The sequence below is a fragment of the Martes martes genome (assembly GCF_963455335.1).
Source record: "Martes martes genome assembly, chromosome: 6".
Taxonomy (NCBI): domain Eukaryota; kingdom Metazoa; phylum Chordata; class Mammalia; order Carnivora; family Mustelidae; genus Martes; species Martes martes.
In genome coordinates, this window is record NC_137893.1 from 68525616 (window position 1) to 68543014 (window position 17399).

General features: G+C 41.3%; 1 protein-coding gene across 1 annotated transcript in view; it reads left to right on the forward strand.

Moving 5' to 3' along the window:
• The window catches only part of MOXD1 (monooxygenase DBH like 1), a 99712-nt gene extending 97402 nt beyond the window's left edge, over positions 1–2310 (forward strand). Inside the window, exon 13 of the mRNA XM_080806243.1 lies at positions 1421–2310. The gene's annotated coding sequence lies outside the window, so the exon portion shown is untranslated. The remainder of the gene's footprint in view (positions 1–1420) is intronic.
• Positions 2311–17399: the final 15089 nt, after the last annotated feature.

Sequence of the window (17399 nt, forward strand, 5' to 3'; positions counted from 1 at the left end):
AAAGTGAGGATAATAATTTCTAGCCTTATGAAGTGCCTTGTGGACTAAAAGTGGCAATGAAGAGATAGCACCCAGCACACTGCACTGTCAATAGTACTTTTTCCCCTCTCTTTGAAGATCTCACACTGGGGTACACACTCTCTGATGATAAATGCAGAATTTTCTCTCTTACCTTTCAGGCATAATCAACTAAAATTAGACTAACCGAACCATTTCGGCTGAGCAAATGATACACAATCAAATGAATATTAGATCTGGGTGAATTTGACAATCACTCCCTCAAAAAATCTCTCTAATGACTGACTACTTAATAAGTCTTCGGTTTCTGAAGAGGAAAAACACCTTATTTTGCTTTTTTGTTCCTCCTCTCAGAAGTAATGACTTCTCACTGAAATGAATGCTAGTTCAGAGTTAAAATGAGCCAATCCACCTTTCTTGTCTTTTGTACGATGAGTTTTGTATGTGAATAGCTTTAAATTCTGCTCTTTTATTGCTTCGTGAACTTTTATCTTCCATATTTGATTACAGTAACTTCACCTCACCTTGAGAAATTGTTCCAAAAGTTGTCTTCTCTTGTTAGCATATGTCTGGAAAAACGGGCTTTTCCAAATGATCCTACTAAGCAAAACGATATTCTGTTAAGCAAAAATAAGACAGATATGGGACATGAAAGAGTGGGACGGGAGAGGGATCTGTATTGAGAGGGAAATATTTCTCCCTCTTAGCCACTAGAGGGCGTGCCGCGTATCTGGCTGGAAATCTTGCGGGCCTCTCAGAACTACCCTAACCTTCCATACTAACTCTATCTACTTCCTTCCCTATTATGTTTATTGGTGCTAATTCTAAATTCAATTACCTGAAGTTTAAACTTTCTTTCTCACGGTCTAGCTCCGAGGTCAATCTTAGGTCTCTTAGCCTTTTATAGAGATGACTCTAAGCCTCCTTTCTAAAATTTCCAATTTGGGGGTGTCTGGGTGCCTCACTCTTCGGAGCCTCAGACTTGGTGTCAGCTCCGGTCATGATGTCCAGATCATGAGCCTGGGCACCCCGCCCAGTACAGAGTCTTTTTTATTTTCTCTCCCTCTCCCTCTCCCTCCCCCTCTGCTCCTCCCCTTGTTCACACTTTGTCTCTCTCTCTGTCTCTAAAATAAATGAAGAAATAAAATCTTTAAAAATAAAATAAAAGTCCCTATTTGATGCTTCATTATAGCATGCATTTCATAGTTCACCTTCCATTTTGAAATTGTTTAGATCTTTAACTTTCCGTTCTCTTATTTCTCACTTTTTGGGTTTGTTTTCTCGTTTAATTTCCCCTTTTAATTCTGATCTCACCATCTTAATTATGGCTTTCCAGTCTCTTTATTATTTAGTCCATTAGTTCTTTATGCTTAAAAAATATCCTTCTTTGCTCTCCTAACAGCGTGAACCTCATCAGCAGAATCGTGAGCAGTGGGTGAGAAGGCACTTCGAGAGCAAGAAAGAGTGGAGGAATCCCCCTCCCCCCGCCAACACTTTGTATCTATATCACTGGCTTCCTCTAAAGGATTTCCCAGGATAGTTGAAATTTTCCAACGCTTCAAGTCCTTTGTTAATATTGCTAGAGTCATAGATCCCATCACTCAGATGACACAGTGGTTTTGCAAGAATGGTGTTGCTTTCCACAGACCATTTGGTCCTGATATGGAGGACTCTGTTCTTTAAAATTCCATAGTCCCCAAATTACAAAACCACAGGGTCTGGAGTTAATTTGGACAATTTCATCTTCTAGCCAGGAACTGTATACGGGCATTGGACTTGGAGAACAGAGCAAATACGGTTACTGAGGCGACTTCTGTCACTTTTGTGACTGCTAATTAGAGAAATTTTCTCCTTCATTCTTTTAAGATCTTCTATTTTTATGGTTAACAGAGATTTCCTGCAGTCTGTCCCTTACTTAATTAATATGTAGTTGTCCATATGGGCTCGCAGGAAGCCTGTATGCATCCTTTAAATGATTTTAGCTTTTCATCAGTCATTCACCCTTGAGTCAGACACTTCGCTACAGACTTGAAATACACTGGTAAATGAGAAAGCTGGAGCTCAAATACAGGGAGAAAACCAGAGGTTGTAGGTATGATTTTTAACAATCTCTTTTTTCAGGGCACCTGGGTGGCTCAGTTGGTTAAGCGTCTGCCTTCGGCTCAGGTCATGATCCCTGGGTCCTGGGATGGAGTCCCTCATCGGGCTCCCTGCTCAGTGGGAAGCCTGCTTCTCCCTCTCCCTCTGCTGCTCCCCCTACTTGTGCTCTCTCTCTCTCTCTGTCAAATAAGTAAATAAAAAATAAAAACAAATAAAAATCTCTTAGTTTTGAGTCCTCTTTGCATAGTTAATACAGCATCGATTCTGATGGCCATAGGACAGTTTCTTTGCACATCTAGTATACTTCGTGTCGTCATCTTCGACATGCAGTGTCGTATTTACCCTCAAGGTTAGTGGTATTTTTAGAACTTTTAACTTACTTTTGGTTATTATCTATAGATGAATTCATTTAACTCAATAGTTCAAAAGACCTTTCTTTAAGTAAGATATGCCTGTATCTCCAAGAAGAATATTAATTTTTATATGATTTGGCTCCATTCAACTCTATCTAATTTATAAATTATACTCTTGAGCACTTTCCCTACCAGGATGAAAGGGGAACTGAGAGGTAGAATGAGTGAGCAGAGAGTCTGCAGAGAAGGAGAGCTTTGACTGTGGTCAATACTGCCTACCTACGGAAAAACATGTTTACTTGGAATTTGTTACACATGCTTGGTCTCCAGTTCACAGTAGCTTTGAGCACCTATTTTGGCATGAAGAATTAACTTGAAGTCTTTGCCTTACTTCATTATGATGAATAGAGGATTGATTTAAAGCTGACCCAAGTACTGGGGTGCCTGGGTGGCTCAGTCAGTTAAGCATCTGACTCTTGGTTTTAGCTCAGGACGTGATCTCAGGGTCATGAGACAGAACCCTGCTTCGGGCTCCGTGTTGAGTGTGGAACCTGATTGAGATTCTCTCTCTCTCTCCCTCTTTCTCTGCCCCTCCCCCTGCTTGCCCATGTGTTCTCTCATTCTTTCTCAAATAAAATAAATAAAATCTCAAAAAAAAAGCTGACCCAAGTACAATGAAAAAGCTATAATAAAATATCAAACTTTTAAAAATCCTCTTAAGATAGTTATTTAAAAATCCCTGTCCTATGGACTGTGTAATGTGATTTAACTAAAGTTTCCATCGTCTCCCTTTGTAACCCCTACTGAGTTTAGCACGGTGAATTGCCTGTCGTCATTTCACTATAAATATTAGTTGAATAATTCTGAAATATGTAGTTTTAGCGTACCTCCAACTATGTTTGAAAAAAAATTTTTTTAAAGATTTTTTTTTTTAATTTGTCAGAGAGAGTGAGTACAGGCAGACAGAGAGACAGGCAGAGGCAGAGGGAGAAGCAAGCTCCCCGCTGAGCAAGGAGCCCGATGTGGGACTCAATCCCAGGACCCTGGGATCATGACCTGAGCCGAAGGCAGCGGCTTAACCAACTGAGCCACCCAGGAGTCCCTGAAAAAAAATTTTTTAAGTAGGTTGCCAAATCCCAGGAAGCTGAATATATTTATTATTTAAAATTCTAGGGGCACCTGGGTGGCTCAGTGGGTTAAAGACTCTGCCTTCGGCTCAGGTCATGATCCCAGGGTCCTGGGATCGAGCCCCGCTTCGGGCTCTCTGCTCAGTGGGGAGCCTGCTTCCCCCTCTCCCTCTGCCTGCCTCTCTGCCTGCTTGTTATCTCTCTCTCTCTGTGAAATAAATAAATAAAATCTTAAAATAAATAAATAAAAATAAAAAATAAAATAAAATTCTAAAAAACAAATTTTGAATTCAGAGTGTTTTGTACCAAATGTGATACAAAGCATGTGATGTCAGACAAAATAAATCAAGTGTTTTCATGTAAAGTTATTTCATGGAAGAACTTATTCTGGTAGAAAAACACAGCAAACAGAACTAGTATAAGGCTATATCTTGTTGGTGAGGCTTACTTCATAAGTAGGCAAAATGGAGAACCATCCATGTGATCCAGCTTCAGGAATTCAAAGGTTTATGAGATGGATGGAAAAATGCCCCCTTGCTGGCTGCTGCCTAAAATCCCCCAAATAGAATATTAGTATTTGCTAATGGGGAAGATAATACAGTAAATCTTATTATGCCTTCTGAAGAGAGAAGGGATTTGGTGGGATGTGGTGAGGGTACAAGGTTTCGAGCTGAGCTAGGTGGTGTATTCAGGTGAAAGAATGAGTAAGCGCTCCTGTAAGAGGTAACAGGCACTAGAAAGAAATCCAAAACAACCTACTCTCCCATTTTCTTAGGGGGCACCAGGTATGTGCAGAAGCCACACCCAACATTTGTTTAAATAATTTGCCTTCAATGCATTCTCTCCTGTCACCCACAAAAAAAAGCATCAGTATAAAACAGGAAGGAAAACAAGGGGCTTCACGAAAGGAAAAGTCTGTGCAAAGTTGGCGCCCGCCTGTATGCAGCAGAGGGAAAAGAGGTGCTCCTTCTCCCCTCCTGGCGGTAGGTGTGACCTTACCCAAGAACGGAGAGGCCACCCGCCATTGACGCCCTCATTTGTTTTTAAGGGATGTGCCTATCCTTTCGTGAGCAGGGGTCCAGGCCGAGGCAGAAATATTCTCACGCCTGCAGAATCCCACAATCTGGTCTTGCGGATAACACAGTAGCCTGGACTTCGAGCCAACACTGTGGCCCACAGATTCTTCATTCTTCTCCCATGTTCTCTCCCCACCCCTCCTTCTAGCTTTTCCCTTCCGCCTATAGATTCGCCCTTTCTTTCTTCTCTCCCTCATCCTCTCAGCTAGGTGGCACATGTTTACTGAGCATCCCCTTGGTCAGGCCATAAATAGGACAAATCTCCAAACTTTCTAGAACTGACTGCCTGATGGGAGAGAAACACCATGAACAGCAATCAGACAAATGCCGCTATGCATATGTTAGAGTGGCTAAAATAAAACCCTGAAAAAATGCCAATGAGGAGAGGAAGCAAAAATATACCAATTTTCACACATTGCTGGTAGGAATGTAAAATGGTACAGCCGTTCTGATAAAAAGTTTGCAGTTTCATCTAAAATGAAACATTTATTTAACGTATAACTCAGCTTCCTGCCCCTGGGTATTTATACTAGAGACAGGAAGCCCTGTGTTCACACAAAAACTTCCACGAATGTTCATAGCAGCTTTATTTATATTAGTAAAAACTGGAAACATCCCCAATGTTCTTAAATGGGTGAATGCAGAAACAGACTGTGGTGCAGTAGCCGCTGAAAAACCACTCCGCAGTGAAAAGGAATGAACTCTCAATATGAGAATTTGCACGGTTTCCGCGTGAAGACACACTACGTGCAATTCCACTTTTGGAAAGTTATCCGAATGACAAGATCATAGTGGTGGAAGAGAGACCAGAGTTTGCTAGGAAGCAGGGTTGTGAGGAGGATTTGACTACCAAGGGGTATAAAATGAGGTTTCTCTGCAGTGATGGGCTAGTTCTGTTTCCTGATTGTGACAGTTACCCAAATATATACGTGTGATAAGCTTTCCTAGTCTAGATAGCCTTCTCCTCCAAAAAAAGGTGCCCGAAAATCCTGGTGAAATGCCAACATTGTCTGCAGTTTAGTTAATTGTATTGGACCAGTATGAGTTTGCTGCTTCAGACGATGCTCCACAGTTATCTCAGATGTTCTCATTAAGGAAAGCTGACGACTGGTCTACCGGCAATCTGTACTGTAGCCTACTTTCAGCTTCTCGTGAGCCTTAAGCTATTCAAAAGTTTAAAGTATTAATGAAAAATTTTTAAATAACAAAAACAGTTCACTCTGTATTTGTTGGAAAACTCACCCACGGGGGATCTGTCCTCAGTGGGGGAGTGCAGGGTGTCAGGAGAATCTTTAATTTCAGGAACAGGAGTTGGGAAACATCATATGGAATTTTCACTCTGCTCCAGCATGGGGCCAGCTGCTGTCACACTGGGGACAGGAGCTGCAGAGCCCCTCGGTTCCATTGGAGTCATTGGTGCCATCTCCAGTGACTCGGTGACTCAGCTCAGTTGATGCTGTGAGGGCCCCTGTTGTGTTGGAGAATGTTCCCCGGGTTCTGCCTCACTGCCAGGGCTGAAGAGACTTCTAATGAAAATCTCTCCCCCGCAAAATCTTTCCCCCTTTCTCAACTTCTGTGGAAAAGCCTTTCACAGTCACAGACCATTTGCCAACTTAATTTTGTCAGTGTTCCCCGGGGGCAAAATAACAGTGTTTCCCACGAGGGGCTCTGGATATCAACAACACATACAGTGCTGCTGAGGTCCACCCTCCCATCAAACATGTGACTGCCTTCAGCAGACATGCTAAAATGTCACCACACCCTAACAAAAGGAAGTTTCATCTCTCCTCCAGTTACCACATCTACGAAACATCACTTGGATGATGCTTAAGGGACAATTGCATAACAGTGTGCTTGACAGAAGATACCGAAACAGTTGTAGGTATTGGTTTGTGGGTTTTTTAAAACCTTGTCTTTCTTTCTTTCTTTTTTTTTTTTTTTAGAGTAGTTGAAGGTTTACAGCAAAATAGAGAGGAAGGTATAGAGATTTCTCACTTATCCACATGGCCTGCCCCCTAGATATTGTTTCTCACATAAATAAATTTAGCCAGGAGACTGACACTACTTATAGCCAAGTAATTTTCACATATTTAGTTGGTATTAGTTAGCTTTAGCATGGTGTTTATTTTTCCATCTTTTTAATTTTAATGGACTTGCGTCTTTATATTTAAAGTGAGTTTCTTTTGGGCAGTGTGTAATTCGGTCTTGCTATTTTATCCCATCTGGTCATTTCTGTGTTTCAATTATTTCTTTTTAAGAGCAGGGAGGGGTAGGGGTAGATTCCTAAGGAGGTTCCACCCCCAGCATGGAGAGGGAGTATGGGGCAGGGGTGGGGGGGGCAGGGAGGCTCCATCCCTCAACTGTGAGATCATGATCTGAGCTCAAACCAAGAGTCGGGCGCTTAACTGATGGAGCTACCCAGGCGCCCCTAGTCATTTCTATTTTAATTGCAGTCTTTAAACCATTTACATTTAATATGATTATTGACATGGTTGGGTTCAAATCTATTCTCTTACTATCTCCTTTTGTTCCCTCTGTTTTTTGTTCACCTTTCTCTTTTTCTGTCTTCTTTTGGATTAATTATTATTTGTAACTCCATTTTGTTTCCTTGCTGGCTGCCTATGACTCTTAGTTATGTCATTTTAGTAGTTGTGGAAGGTTTGGAGTGTACATCTTTAACTTTTCCTGTCCTGCCATCAAGTGATTTCTCATTACTTTGCATATAGTGTAAGAACTTCTCAACAGTGTACTCTCATTTCTCCTCTTCATAACTTCTTGCTATTGTTGTTGTATACTTTACGTCTCCATATATTATAAACCCCATGATATGTCCCATTACTTTTCCTACAAATAGCGTATGAACCTTAAAGAAATTCCAGTAATGAGAAGAATTTCAGCCATGCAATCAGCATTCCAGTGATGGCCCTTTCTTTCCACAGATCTAGCTTTCCATCTGGTATCCTTTGCCTTCTTCTTCTCAGACTTCCTTGAACATTTCCTGTACCACGGGGCTGCTGTAATAAATTCGCTAAGCCTTTGTATTCTGCAAAAGTCTTTATTTCAGTCTTTATTTCTTTTTGAAAGACATTTTTGCTGGGAATTCTTGGTTGTTCGTTTTCTTTTCAGGGCTTTAGACTTGCAGCCCTTATGCACTATTTCTGATGAGAATGTACAATCACTGTTTTTATTCTTTTGTGCATAGTGGGTTTTTTCTTGACTGCTTTCTGTTGATCACTATAACTTTGAGCAAACTGATTATGATATGCTTTGGTGTAATTTTCTTCATGTTTCTTGTGCCTGGGGTTTGTTGAAATTCGTAGACCCGGGATTTATAGTTTTCATCCCTTTAGAAGAAATGTTGACTATTATTTCTTCAAATATGGTTTTTGTCTCCCATCCTCCTCCTTTGGGAACTCCAATGATTTGTATATTAGGTATATTAGATTTGAAGTTGTCTCACAGTGATTGGTGCTTCCCCCCCGCCCCCCGCAAAGTAGTCTTTTTTTAAATTTTTATTTTCTTCTCACTGTGCTTCATTTTGGATAATTTTTATGGCTATGTCTTTCCAGTAATATCTTTCCAGGATTGTACTCTGCTATTACCAACCAGCATATTCTTCATCAAAGATATTGTAGCTTTCCTTTCCAGAAATTTGAAGTGAATCTTTTATATCTCCCATTACTTTATTTAACATGCTCAATCTTTCCTCTAGTTTCTTGAATATATGGAATACAGTTATAAACTATCATAACCCCCTTGGCTACTGATCCCATCACCTTCATATGTCTAGATCAGTTTCAACCAATGGACTTTCTCCCCCCCCCCCCCCCACTATCAAAGGTCTTTACAGGACCTTTTTTATGCAGTAATTTTTTACTAAATGGTAACATTTTGAAGTGTATTGTAATGGTTGCTGGATATTTTTGTATCACTATAAATAGTCTTGAATTTTGTTCTGGAATGCTTAAGTTACCTGGAAACAGTTTAATCCCCAGAACTTATAAGCTTTATTGGTGGAAACATTTATTCCATTGTTAATTTTTTCCTCACTACTGAAGCAAAATTTATCTTAGCATTTTAACCAATGCACCAATCAGTTATGACTTTTTAACTCTGGCTGGTGGAAACAGACACTAGCATTACTCTCAATGTTGGGTAACCTCCAGGCACTATCCCCTCCAATCAGCTCAGGTGTTTTTTTTCCCTGGCTTCAGCATGAGCTGACTCATAGTCAACTGAATACTTAATGGAGACAGCTGCAGATTCCTGGGGGTTTTCTCTCTGTGCATCTCTTTCCTCTCTCATATCCTTCCTGTGAATTCTATCATCCTTGGCTTTCTTTGTAAGCCCAGTTCTGTCTTCTCAATTCAGGGACACTACTGTGTTCCTTTGATACAGATAGACAGCAGCCTAGATAAATGTTCATGAAATTGATAAGCTTATAAGTCAATAAATCTCATGATGATCTGAAATGTCTTGGTTTCTGCCTGAATTTTCATTTTTCCTACAAAGGACAAGAAAAGCTTATCTATCTGGTCAGTGGTGTTCCTTGGGCATGGGATAGGAATGGGAAGCTTCTATCCATTTCATGGGGCTCAAGTTAAAAGGGAATGCTAAGACCAGGAAAGAGTGCAGCACTAAGAGGACCAGAGAGCCAAAGTCCAAGTCAGAGTGGTCCGAGTCACAGAAGCCAGACACACAAACAGAGGGGCCAGTTGTAGGTGCTTATTCCTCCAGGGGTCTTTTTTGACGCTTCCCATCCCTCATGTCTGGATTAACGGCTCCCTGTCTATTACCCAATAGCATCACGTACTCCCATTTTCAGAGGATTTATTATTATACACTCCCTGCATATTCTTCTATGTCCTCTGGCCTATGAGTTCTACAAAGACAAGAATTATAACTGTCTTGTTTATGTTTCTCACTTTCTCCTAACTTATTACTCTGTAGAGAGAAAGTCGTCAATAAACATTTGTTGAATAAATGCATTCTTTACAAATTATTAGTTGAAAATTCAGGTTGCTTCTAAAACCAATCTCATCTAACTTCTTGTTGCCTGTAATGCAATGATCACTGCCCCCTTCTTTCTTCATACTTTCTCTCCTTGTTCTTTCCCAGACTTTCATCTTTCCCTAAACCCTACTCATTCCTGGATTTAAAGTGGCAAATTCAATAACTGTGGTGGCTAAGCAGGTAATATAAATAAGCATCATGCTTGTCAATTATAAGAAAATTTGGAATGAAGAGGTCTCGGCCACATTAAAGAACACAAGCCTCAACTAAAAAGTTTTAATTTTTTAAATTAAGTCAAATTTTTAAAATGCTGGGTAAATCTTACAAAATGTATTTCTGTGATTCAGTAATTTTCAGGCTTAAATGTTGGTGCTCATCAGGGTTCCGTCCTTCTTGGGTTTCACTAGTGTTTGTTTCATGATAATTCCTGGCCTCAAGCATGTTGGACTAGATACAACAACATGGAGATAGAGATAAATATAAAATATGTAAAATTATTTATATATAATATATATTGTTATATATTACATAATATATATTGTATGTTATATATGATATGTATTATATAAGAATATATGTGGTGTATACATATTTATTTCAAAGTTGTTATATCCCTAATAGAACTCATCTTGCTCCATTAATTCCATGTTCTCATCTATTTCCTTTCTGTGAACTGGCCCCACAGTCTTCTCATTCACGTAAACTGGAATTTGAACTCATCATAGATGTCACCCACTTCTACAGTCCTCATAGTCACCTGTCCCTATTTCTCATAGACCCTTGAATACTTTCTCTATCCTCAAGTGTTAAGAGTTCAATTCAAATTATTATCTTTCATTTGATCTTTTGTCATAATTATCTTGTCAGTGATTCCAAAACCTGGATGTGTGTCAGAATCATATTGGACATTTCATAAACATAAAGCTTCCCATTCCCAGTCTCCACATGAGAACTACTGAAGCGTAATCTCAGGGGATGGGCTTGGATCACTCACAATTAGCTAATTAAAGCAATGCACTAGCTTCTCAAAAATACACATCAAGGGGCGCCTGGGTGGCTCAGTCGGTTAAGTGTTCCACTCTTGATTTTGGTTCAGGTCATGATCTCAGGATTGTGAGATCGAGCCCCACATTGGGCACTGTGCTGGGCGTGGAGCCTGCTTAAGATTCCTTCTCTTCCTCTGCCCCTCCCCCTTTCTCTCCCTTTCTCTCTAAAAAACAAAAACAAAAAACCCTCATCGATATTCTTATCATTACACCACATCAGCCTATACTTCCAATAAACCTATTCATACTCAGACTGCCCTCTTCCTTCCTCTTCCTAGAGAGGACAATACATCACCCTCATGCTACATAGAGAAACCACAGTTCAAGATGCTGCAAGATGGCCCAGAAACGCTTCAAGCTTCAGAACTTTAACAATGGACTATGCAAGTCAAAACGCAAAATAAGGGCAAGCTTTATGACTTGGAAAACTATCCAGACACTCAGAGCCGAAAACCTAATTGCCACACCAAGAAATGAAATCATTTTCCTCAAAAAACAATTAATCTTCCTCACGGTTCTCATGGGAGAATTATTGCTGATTGTTTAAAAGGATTTCTGTCAGTTTCACTCACAGACTTTTAAGATAGTACTGGAAATGAAAGATACGTGAAACACAGCCTTGCCTATATTAAATGAACCTCTGCTCAGGGACTGGAGAAAATCCCTCAGACATAGTAAATAGCTCTCCATTTCATTGTTCTGACATTTGTTTGTCTTTAACAGAAACACATTCTCAAAAAATAACACATTTTCACAAGTAGACGAAAAAAACTAGATAGCTAAAGTAACAAAGTTTCTTAATAAAATTTCTATTTATAGGAAATACTCTTTTTTTCAACACGACAGTGCTGATTGTCAACCCAAAGTTTTAAGAAAAATTGTCGCTGGGTCCCTGCAGGCAGCGCAGCTATGGGCGGGAAAGAGTGCCATCTTGTGGCACAAATGAAAACTGATTTGTCACGCAGGCAAGCCAGTCCTCACTACGTATTTGTTTTCTTGCCTTTGGAACTATTGGGTTCATAATAGCATCTGCTTTATCACCATCCAAATACAATAGACACATGCAGACGTTCTTTTTACTACAGCTGGAACCTTCGGGCATAAGCCAGGACAGAGCGCTGTTTGGATTTTAGCTTCTTTTGGAGTCAATGGGGAGCACAGTGCCCTCTTGTGGTAGATTTGTCACCTTTGCAAAGAGAGTGGTAAATTCTCTGGAAGGAATCCAAAAAACAATCCAAGAAGGATTTGAATATCGTCGAAAGGGTAGGTAGGCATTTGAGGATCTGCATAGAAATCTTGAAAGCAATCCTAACAATTTAATATTTTCTATTATTATTACATAAGAAGGATAAGAAAGTTCATCTTAAAACAGCCTTTTAAAGACATTTGTGAAAAAGTGCAGTACTCGTTTTGAACCCCGTGCTTCCCATTCTCCCGTCTCGCACACATTAGTGGAATCTGTCAAAAACGATGAAACACCCAAGTGTTTCTAGCTACTTCAAACTGAAAGGAACAAACAATAAAACCGCCCCAAACTGATTGCCAATGTCATTTGTGAGAAGTGCAGCTAAATTTAGATTTAGCTCAAGAACCTGAATGTTTAGCAGGAGTTTGGCGTAAGAAAAATTCACTGAATCGTTTTTAATGAATAGAAAGCTTCTCATGACATTACCTGTGTGTGAGAATTCAGCTATGTTTCTTCTCATGAAATAGACGAACCAGTTAAGTAATGAAAGCTGTGTCAATTAAGTCTTATATTTTAAAATAGAAATCCTAATATTTTTATGATATTTAATATTTCTATTTGAAGGGAAATCATTATATTAAAAGTACACTTTGTGCCTGTTAATATCAGGGGCTGTCTTCAAGGTGATAAGAGAGAAAAAATGAAGTTCTTACTTTCAAGGAGTGTGCTGGGTAATAAGCAAGCAACCACCCATGGGCTGTTTTTGGTTTTGTTTTTGTTTCTTAAGATTTTATTTATTTATTTGAGAGAGAGAGAGAGAGACCACAAGCAGGGGGAGTGCCAGGCAGAAGGAGAGGGAGAAGCAGACTCCCCGCTGAGCCCTGGGATTGGGATCAGGGGCCTCTACCCATGTTTTATTTTATTTTAGATGAATCAGTTTGTTCACAGAGGAGGTTTGCTTAAAAATAAAATATAGTGTTTCTCAAAAGGAGGTATAATTTTCTGGCTAATTTATTTATTTATTTATTTTTCTATTTTCTCAGTTTTCTAAAATAATGAGAGTGTTAATGAACTTTTAATATGAAACTGTGGAGGCCGAGAAAATTAAGGCCATCCCACCTCGAGTTTAGCATTAGCACAAGTACAGCCATCTTAGCTTCGGCAGCCATCTCAGGCCCCTGTGACCAAGGGCTGAACTTTCCCCTACTTTACTTTAGTTCCAGGGACCCCCACCCTGCTTTAGTAATAGGAATACCTAACCCTGTAAACACTTCCAAGAAAGTACCTAACCCTGTAAACAGCCTGGCAACAGCTAATCAGCTCACTGCAGAAAAGTCTGAAACTTCTCCTCCCCCTCACCTCCCAGCCTCTTGTAATGACCCATAAATACCCCTGCCTTAACTGGCATCGGGGTCCAAGTTCCTACTCCGCTGTGTCAGGTATACTTGGGCCCAAGCTTAAGCTTGTTAAATAAACCCTTGTGTGATTGCATCGGTGTTGGCTCCTTGGTGGTCTCTCGGACGTGAAAACTTGGGCATAACAAAACGTTTGCATATATAGCCATTCTATGAGGTCTGTATTTGTCAACGTTCTTCAGAGGAACAGAGCCAATAGGAGATACATGACAAATAGATGATAGATAATAAGAAATGTATTGTAGGAACTGGCCGTCACTATTCTGGAGTCAGAGACATCTGCTTGAAAGCTGGAGAAACGGGACAGCTGGTGTGGTAATTCAGTCTGAGTCCAAGGGTCTGAGAAATGGAGGCTGAGAGTGGAAATCCCTAACTGAGTCTGGAAGCCTAAGAGTGTCCAGGTTCAAGCGCAGAAGATGAATCTCTCAGCTCAAGCAGAGAGAACAAAGTCCCTTCTCTACCTTTTTGTTCTCCTTAAGCTCTAAGTAGGTTCGGTGAAGCTTATTGCGTGAGTGAGGATGATTTGCTTTATTCAGTTCACCGATTCAAATGCTAATCTCCTCCCAGACACTCCCTGAAATGATGTTTTACCCACTCTTTGGTCATCGCTTAGCCCAGTCCTGTTGACACATACAAGTAATCATCACAAGGCCCATTCTTGCCTTCTGAAAAGTTATGGAGGATAGAAATTTGAGACCATAAGACTTCCAGATGTAAGAGGTTTCCTTTTTCATATAATTATCTTAACAGAATCTTCAGAACAAAGTAAGCGACATTGACTTATGCCCTAGGGGCTGTGGTTAACCATTGGCAGCTTGCTGGAAGGGATTCAGGACACGAAGAAGAGCCAACGAATTCTGGGAAGATAGGATTCTGCAGGATCAAATACCTATAGGAATTTGCTTCCTCAACTTGGGGACTTCGCAATTGAATTCAAGGCACAGGAAGAATAAAGCATGCCAAGAGTTATGTTTGCTTTTTTGCCACAGAGGGGTGGTGGCTCTTCACTTTAGAACACAAAACTAGAAAAGGTGTTTCTTTTAGGTCTTGATTTGAAGGGTGCCAGAAAGAAGCTAGGTTGAAACTTTCTCCTACGCTAGTCTGATTAATACTTGACATTCCACTATTTCTTTCACACAGTGAACCATAGATGATTTTCTATTTGGTATATTCTACATACTTAGAAAAAGGTAGACTGAAGGGAGAGAATTTATAACATACTTTTCAGTCTGGTAAAAAAAAAAAAAAGTCTTGGTGCTCGTGGGTGGCTCAGTTGGTTAAGCATCTGCCTTCGGCTCAGGTCATGATTCCAGAGTCCTGGGATTGAGCCCCGTGTTGGACTCCCTGCTCAGAGGGGAGTTTGCTTCTCCCTCTTCCTCTTGCTTGCTCCTGCTCTCTCTCTCTCTCTCTCTTTGTGCATGCATGCTCCCTCTCAAATAAATAAAATCTTTCAAAAAAAAAAATAGTCTCAATATAAGAAGCCATGGGGCTCAGGGGAAAATGGGCTACAATTCAATACTATAGGGGTACAAACTGGGGAAGGAAAAACTTTATACTGAGCACTTTCCCTGGGTCACCCTCTTCACAGGCATTTTCTCATTTAACCTTCCAAAGTCCATGAGGAATTTCCAGATATAAATATGTATTGTGCTGAAGATCATACACTAATTAGACAGAGATTCTGAGGTAATAATAGTCGAGATAATAACAATACAATTATAATAACCAAGAGATATAATTTCTTGAGGCTCAAGTATGTGTCATTTATTGTACTGGAAAACAATCCTGCAAAGCAGTCCCAATCCTTCTTATTTTGTAGATGAGAAAACTGAAGTTTAGGGAGATAAAATAATTCCCTTTCATCCCCCAAAAAGAATAATAAATGCCCAGTGAGGATTTAGACTCAATTCCATCTGAAGTCTTCCACTCACACTCTTGGCCCTCTGTTGGGATGCTCTTGTCTGGACTCTGAAGCCAGGCTTTGTCACTGCCATGCCCTCTTGCAATGTTTGCTCCCACAGCAGGAACCGCGCATGCCAAGGAGAGCTCAGTGAGCAGTTCTTTGGGTTAAGACACAACACCTCTGGCAGCTTCTTGTTAAACACTGCACAGGTCTAAAGGGTTCAATTCTTTAGATTGTGTGTTCCCCTGGTCACCAAAAAGGAGACCCAGGGTCAAAAAAGTTTGAGAAACACTTGGTTCAGTCACATTAGAAAGGTTTTTGTTTTCTGTGTTTTTTGTTTTGTTTTTGTTTTGTAAGTGCAAGAATTCTCAGTATCATTAAATAGTTGTAAGAATAGTGGTTGTAAAAGTCCTCGTTAACATGTGGTATGCCAGGCCTTTTGCTGTTTAATCCATGGCACGTGATTTAGTGCTCAAAAAGTAATCGAGGGAAGAGACTATTATTGGTCCCATTTTATAGGTGAGAAAAATGGAAACGGAGCCATTAATTTGTCTAGGCTCCTACATGGAGGAACTGCCTCCGGAAATTACAAACCTCCACGTGACCTTGGGTAAGTCTCAGTTCACCCCATTTCCCCATTTGACTTGGAAGCTTTCTGGTAGGTGTGTTGGTGTCTCTGTGATGATAAAAGCAAATACTGAGAAGCTCCATGCACCTGCCAGCCCGGTCCTAAAGGCTTCGAGTAGAATATTTAATTAGTCTCTGAGCATTAGGTCTACCTCCTTTTCCGGATGAAGAAAGCAAGCCTGAGTGCAGGTCAGAGATTTGCGTAAGGTCAAGGAACAAGTGAGTAACTGTGCTCCCCAGACGGTGCGCGGAGCCCCAACTTCCAGGCCTCTCTAGGTCTCTCCCAGACCCCCTGTGGAGGGGCCTCTTCCAGCCCCCAGTGCAGCCACAGTTCTGTGCTCCAGCCCCACGTCTTGCATTTGGGAGGCACAACCTAGATCTGAAGGTTTCAGAGAGACAGTAGGGCTGTGGAGAGAAGGGACCCCAGGGCACGGGTACATTGGTCAGCTGGGAGGCAGGGCTGTAGGTCTGTGGGGGATGCAGGAGAGAGGCGAAGACCAACCAGGTGAACACCCCCCCCCCCACCCCTCCTGGGGCCAGGCCTGAGCTAGCCTGGGAAGTCGGCTCCGGTCCAGGCCTGAGCTAGAGGGCGTGGGGACAGGTGAGCAGATCCAAACTCAAATGCTGGTGCTAGACGTGGAGTCAGCCTGGGATAGGTAGAGGAATGCCTCATCACGGCTCTGGCCACCTCTGTGAGGGGACAAAGTGACATTCACGGAGAGGGCTGGATGGCCAATTTCCTGTGAAGCAGACTTCCCACCTGAAGCTCTTGGCAGTGCTGTGCATGGGTGGTGTCCCTGAGTTACCAGAGAATCCCCCTCATACGCCCCCCCAACATGGCTTGTTGGAAACCCTGGTGCCTTTGCCCCCAAAGAGGCGACATAGTCGGAAGGCCTAATAGACGGCGGACAGGAGGACAGAGAGGTTTTATTTCTGCACTAAGTTTCCTCAGACCTGGGCCAAGGAAGCCCCATGGGACCTGTGGAAGAAAAAGCCACACACAAAAGTCTTTCTGAATGTAGCTCATGCGTGGAATTAGTATAGTAGAATGCTCTGGTCCCTGAAATTCCCACTATTTGATCATTACTAAAGAGTTACAAATATAAGACACAACAATTATAAATCCTCCAGAATGCCAAAGAAAACATGCTCCAGAGACAGCAAGAAAAAACTAGGGCTGAAGGAGGAAAAGTGAGCTATGCTGACTGTGTGATATCTCCCCAGCCAGGACTTGAGGAACTTCTGGTTAATTTTAGCACATTTCCCAGTAGGAAACACCGAATGTCAGGGGCACCTCTCCAGTCCGCACTGGAATGTGGCTCCAGAGATGAGGGGAGCCCGGCTCTTATTTATTCTGGCTAGCTAGTCCAGAAAAGGAACAGAATGTGCTCCTTCTACAACAGTAGAACTCTCCTGTGGTGGCCCTCGCTGCTCCAGGATCAGGGTTTGTCCAGTACTATTGGTATTCTGGAAAGTTCTCTGACTCATAAAATGGGAGAGGTCCCTTTATTCTAGTTCAGAACTGTAGAAAAGCA